Raw genomic sequence first — 5,900 nt, 5'->3', positions numbered from 1 at the left:
AAATAAGCAAAAACAGGTAAGAATTTATTTTTATCCTAATCTCTTCTTATTCTCTACTAACAGCTTTTGAATATTTTGAAGTATGGATAATAGATTGAAAAATGGAGTGCATCTTGTCATGGTTTGGAACATTTCAATCCCTTTGACTCTCCCCCCCCCCCAGATTTTCTGTTCTCAACCCAGCATGTCTACTGGGTATCCTCTTTGGGCCCTCTGTGTGTGTGTGTGTGTGTGTGTGTGTGTGTGTGTGTGTGTGAGAGAGAGAGAGAGAGAGAGAGAGAGAGAGAGAGAGAGAGAGAGAGAATGGAGATTATTGGTGAGTTCTAATCCTGCTTTACGCACAAAGCCAGCTGGGGGACTTTGTGCCACTCACTCTCCCTCACCTCTAGGAAACAGGGAATGGCAAACTACTTCTGAAGTTGTTCCCAAGAAAACTGCATGAGCTTATCTATATTTTGACAAGGACTGGGGTTGATACTGATGTAAAGACATCCCCAGCAGCCACATGAAAAAAACCACAAACATTCTAGCTACTGCTATTAATGATCCCATATGATCTTTAGGAAAAGTCTCGGGTATGACTGAAAATGGAAAATTGTGTTAATGATGGGTTAAAATATTGTTGATGATGGATTTCAAAAAAAAATGCAATATAAAAGCAAGCCGACTGGATGTAGAAGCCCAGCTTTATAGTCTACGTGTTTTACAATGTGCTATAACACACACACATTTTAAAAAATGTATTTTATGCAATTGAACTCATAATATTGTAATTATCCTGAGGATTTCCAAATGGTTTTGAATGTTGTGCACAATGTTCAGAATAATCTAAGCCCAATTAATTCAGTTTCTGTAACATTTGATTTTTATGGCTGCTCTTCTTCAGTAAGCAGCACTGAGTAGTGTACATAGTTAAAGCCAATAATACAAAACAAAATATTAAAAAATAAGGAAAGCCAACAAGAATAAAGTAAAAATGTGGAAGTCTTGCTATGTTACTTTGTTCTGTTCTTCAACTCCCATGCTATTCTAATATTTCTTCTTTTATGCCTTCGGGTCATAAATGTTGTTGTTGTTAGTTGCAAAGTCGTGTCCGACCCATCGCGACCCTATGGACAATGTTCCTCCAGGCCTTCCTGTCCTCTACCATCTTCTGGAGTCCATTTAAGCTCATAAATGGACTAAATAGTAGTCATAAATACTAGTCATAAATACTAGTTGCCAACTCTTTTATGTGGTCAAATACTTCAGAGGTTGACTGGGAAATATATGATTCATGATCTAACAAGCTTGCTTTTTAAATTAATTGAGGGGCAAAAATTTTCTACTTGAATGATGTAATTATAATAGTTCTGCATCCTTTATCCTACCATTTCATAGGTTCTATCTCACGTGCATTTATGAGATCTGGAAAACCACAAAAGATCTAAAGATGAGTAATCAAAGTAGATCTGTGTCATGAATTTCCACTAGGAAATTTGCTTTATAGCAACATTACGGCAGAAGATAAAATAAATGGAGGAATGCAAGTACTCATGTGCTAAGTTCTTCTGATTAGGTATGTGGCAAAATATCTTAAAACAACAATCTTTCATTTACTCCACTAAACAAATACACACAAATTTGAGCTGATTCCACTTTAGAAGTGGCCCTTCCAAGTCAAATATTTCTGGCTATGGGATCCAAATATTCTATCTAATTTTTAAAAATTCATCCTACTACTTAATAAAAGTTTGGTTGGTTGGTTGGTTGGTTTGTTGGTTGGTTGGTTGGTTCATTCATTTATACAAAATCAGATTATTGGTCTGCCTGATCGTAACATTTCCCAATATGGTGTCCTCCATACATTAACTTAAGGGACGCGGTGGCTCAGTGGGTTAGGACGCTGAGCTTGTTGATCAGAAGGTCGGCAGTTTGGCAGGTCGAATCTCGAGTGCTGCGTAACAGAGTGAGCGCCTGTTACTCGTCCCAGCTTCTGCCAACCTAGCAGTTCGAAAGCACGTAAAAATGCAAGTAGAAAAATAGGGACCACTACGGTGGGAAGGTAACAGCGTTCCGTGCGCCTTTGGCATCTAGTCATGCCGGCCACATGACCATGGAGACGTCCTCGGACAAGCGCTGGCTCTTCGGCTTTGAAACGGAGATGAGCACCGGCCCCTAGAGTCGGAAACGACTAGCACACATGTGCGGGGGAACCTTTACCTTTACGTTTATACATTAACTTCTACTATCATGGCACAATGTATCACACAAAAACACAATAATAAAAGCAGGTTTATCTTACTCTACTACAGAGAAACACAACTCCTGTTCTCCTCAGATCCTTTTCAATAGAAAGATCAGGGACTGAATCTCTGGCTTCTTAGGCTTACTATAACACTGAGATACAAATTTTAACTTGCATTGGAATCTCAGAACAAAATAATTCACTTACAGAAGGATTCCATCATCTTTCCATCAGTTAGCTCCGACCGACTGTATTTTATGGAGAGCAAATAGTGCTGGACAGCCTAGTAATGTGGTTGAGAATCCAAGAAAACAGGCTTTCTCACATAAAATCTTTCTCTTGACGAATGTTTCATAAGGCAATCACTTCCCCCAGGGCTATTCCAGCAAATGATGGTTCATGTTATCTGATACGCTTAAGCAAAGTTAGGATTATACATATTTGACAGCAACAATACCATGTCATGATTTCCTAGAATATTGCCTAGGAAATGCATATTTCATATTTATTGATTTTAAAGTAATAACAGAAAAAGGAAAGGAACAGAATACAAGAACAAATAGTGTAGATACATACATTCTCAAAAAAAAGAAACAATGCATAAAAAGTGGTTTTTTTAAAAAAAAGTGAAAGAAAAACTAAAAAAATACAACTGAAAAAACAAATTATAATATATTGTTATAACAGTTCTACAATTCTGCAATATATATGCAAATATTATTCACGTATACACACACACACATACACACACACACACACACACACACACACACACACACATTACTATCATTCATCTTTAACCTATTGTCCTTTGTATAAACACATCCCATATGTCCTTTGAATTATCCAGGGCTTTTTTTGTCATAGAATGCTCAGAATGGAGTTCCAGCACCTTTTTTGGATGGAACCTGTAATGTAGGCAAGGCGGGTTGTATGACATGTGTGAGTTCTGGCACCTTTTTCTTTTACAAAAAAAGCACTGGAATTATCCATAAAAATTCTACATTCTTAGGCAGTCTATCATAGGTGGCAATCATATCTTCAATCCATTGTATAAATTGGGCCACACATTTAACTTTCCAATGCTGGGCTGTAATAAGGGCATGTAGAATCCATTTATATTGTCCAATTGTCAAATTTAATGAAATAAATATGAAATTTGAGAGAATATTACCCTCTGAAAATTTTATTTTTTGTCACAGTCATATTTATATAATCCACTACTTTCCCCCAAAACCCAATAAGTATTGGACATTGTAAAAAAAAAGCATTAAAGCATTAAAGAAGCATTATCCTTATTACATCTTCAACAAATGCTGTCCTAGATAATCCCCTTCTATACAGACATAATATAAAGTAAATTCTATAGTCTAAATTCTAAATTTTATTTTGGTTATATAAGTTGTAGTTTAAGATCCATTAATTCTTACGATATAGAAGTGAAGACATTTACCCATTGTCTAGCCAATAAAGAAATTTCCAATTCTTAACTCTGCTCCTTTCTTAGAATGTATATATCAAATTCAAATAAAATATCAAATAACAAATATCCATAAAACTAATAGTAGCTATTTTAGTTTTAAAGAATTTAACAAACTATTTTAGTAGGTGTCTCTAAAGCTGAAAATGTTGGTGAATCAAACAAAATTGTTAACAAATATTGTAGTTGTAAATATTGCCATTGGGTTACATCTGATAGATGATATATATCTCTTAACACATTAAATATTAATCTATTAGTTGGTCCAAAGTCAATATGCCTGCTTCTATCAAATTTTCCCATATTACCATCTTTTTCCCAATTTTTAAAATCGGTTTTCCCATAAACTCAATTTAGCTTGGGAAAAGGGGTCAAATCTTCTTTTATTAGACATTACATTTCATAACTTTCTAACTGACATAATTGTTTCCAGACATACTAGTTCTAGTGTATTTTGATCCTCATATTGTCCATCCAACCAAAGGCAATATATATTTAAATTCCAACGCTGTCCAAATTGGAAAATTAATACCAATTCTTGGTTTCCGATATTTAATATTTGATAATAGGAAGTATGATTATATAGCTCCAGATTTGGAAAACCAAATTCTCTTACATTAATTGGTAGTCACATTTTCTGCAAGGATATTCTTGGAATCAAAGAACTCTGTAGTATATGGGATATTTTCTATATATATGAAATTGGATTCCTCTCAGAATATAAATTAATCCATTCTGAAAGTTTCCACCTTTCTCCAAATGAGTCCCATCTATCAATATCAGAAATGCATATTTCATTTTAAGACTATATTAGGAATGACAGAAAATGTAGACAAGCATGTATGCCTTACGGTATGGTAACAAAGAATCTGTTTGCTCTATAAAGATCTATCTGAATATTATGCAGTACCTAAAAATGTGGACTAGATTTGGAATGACAGATAATGTAGAGAAGTATGTATGCCTTACAGTAAAAAATAATTTGTTTGCTCTGTGAAGATCTATCTGAATATTATGTTCTCATATACATTGCTTTCTGTACATGAGAACATTACAATGTTGGCATCTTTATTTGCAATCTGACATTCCAAAGAAATTCTAAAAGACAGGTGAAACACCTTTGTGGAATTCATACTGATTTTCCTTCACAAAGGACTAATTTCCAGGCCATATCTGAGTGACAATTTATACTTTCTCACTTAGAGGTCAATAATTTCCCATTTGAGTTTTCTTTAATATATTTCAGGTAGATGCCATCAGCACTTAGAGATCTGTTACAATAATCAATATATTATGACTGCCTTCTTTCTAAATCATGAATAAGTACTGGATTCCCAGAAATTTCTGGTTGTTCCAAATAAAATTGGATTTGGAAAAATGGAAAAACTTCCAACTTTCAATGTTGGGGAGAATAGCAACAGTGAAAATGAGTATCTTACCAAAAATACTCGTTTTATTTCAAACGATTCCTGTAAGGCTGGGAAAAGCCTTTTTTGATGAACTGAATACAACAATACTGAAATTTATCTGACAAGGAAAAAAAGCTAGAATTAGATTGAAAATGCTACAAGAAGCAAAAGAAACTAGAGGATTTGGACTGCTGGACTGGATGTTATAATACCAAGCAACTATTTTAACATGGCTTAAAGAATGGATAATGCTTAGAGACAAAAGACTATTGTACCTAGAGGGGCATGACCTATAGATTGGTTGGCTTGCCTTTCTGTGGTATGGGAAGAATAAAATACATAGATACATTCAAAACCATTTTATAAGGAATGCACTTCTTTCAGAATGGGGAAAAATAAAAGAAAAAAAATTATATTAAGATACCTGGATGGCTTTCAACAATGGAAGCTTTTGCTTACCCAAATTTAATTAACTACAATAAAGTTGTGATTTATAAAGATATTTTGGACAATGAAGGAAAATTGAAAGACAGACAAAATTTACAAGAACAAGGTATTGATCTAGCATGGTGGCCATATCTGCAAATTCAAACGAGATATGAAAAGAATGTTAAAACAATGGGATTTTATAAAGAGACAGAATTTGATCAGATATTGTTAAAAACAGATGAAAAGTTGATTAAGAAACTATAGATTTCTGTTAAACTTAAAGATGGTGGAAGAACAAGTAAAAGAAACAAGGATAACATGGGCAAAGAACTATGCATATAATGTAAAATTAGAA

This window comes from Vipera ursinii (assembly GCF_947247035.1).
Source record: "Vipera ursinii genome assembly, chromosome: 2".
NCBI classification, from domain to species: domain Eukaryota; kingdom Metazoa; phylum Chordata; class Lepidosauria; order Squamata; family Viperidae; genus Vipera; species Vipera ursinii.
This window is presented reverse-complemented; position numbering follows the sequence as displayed.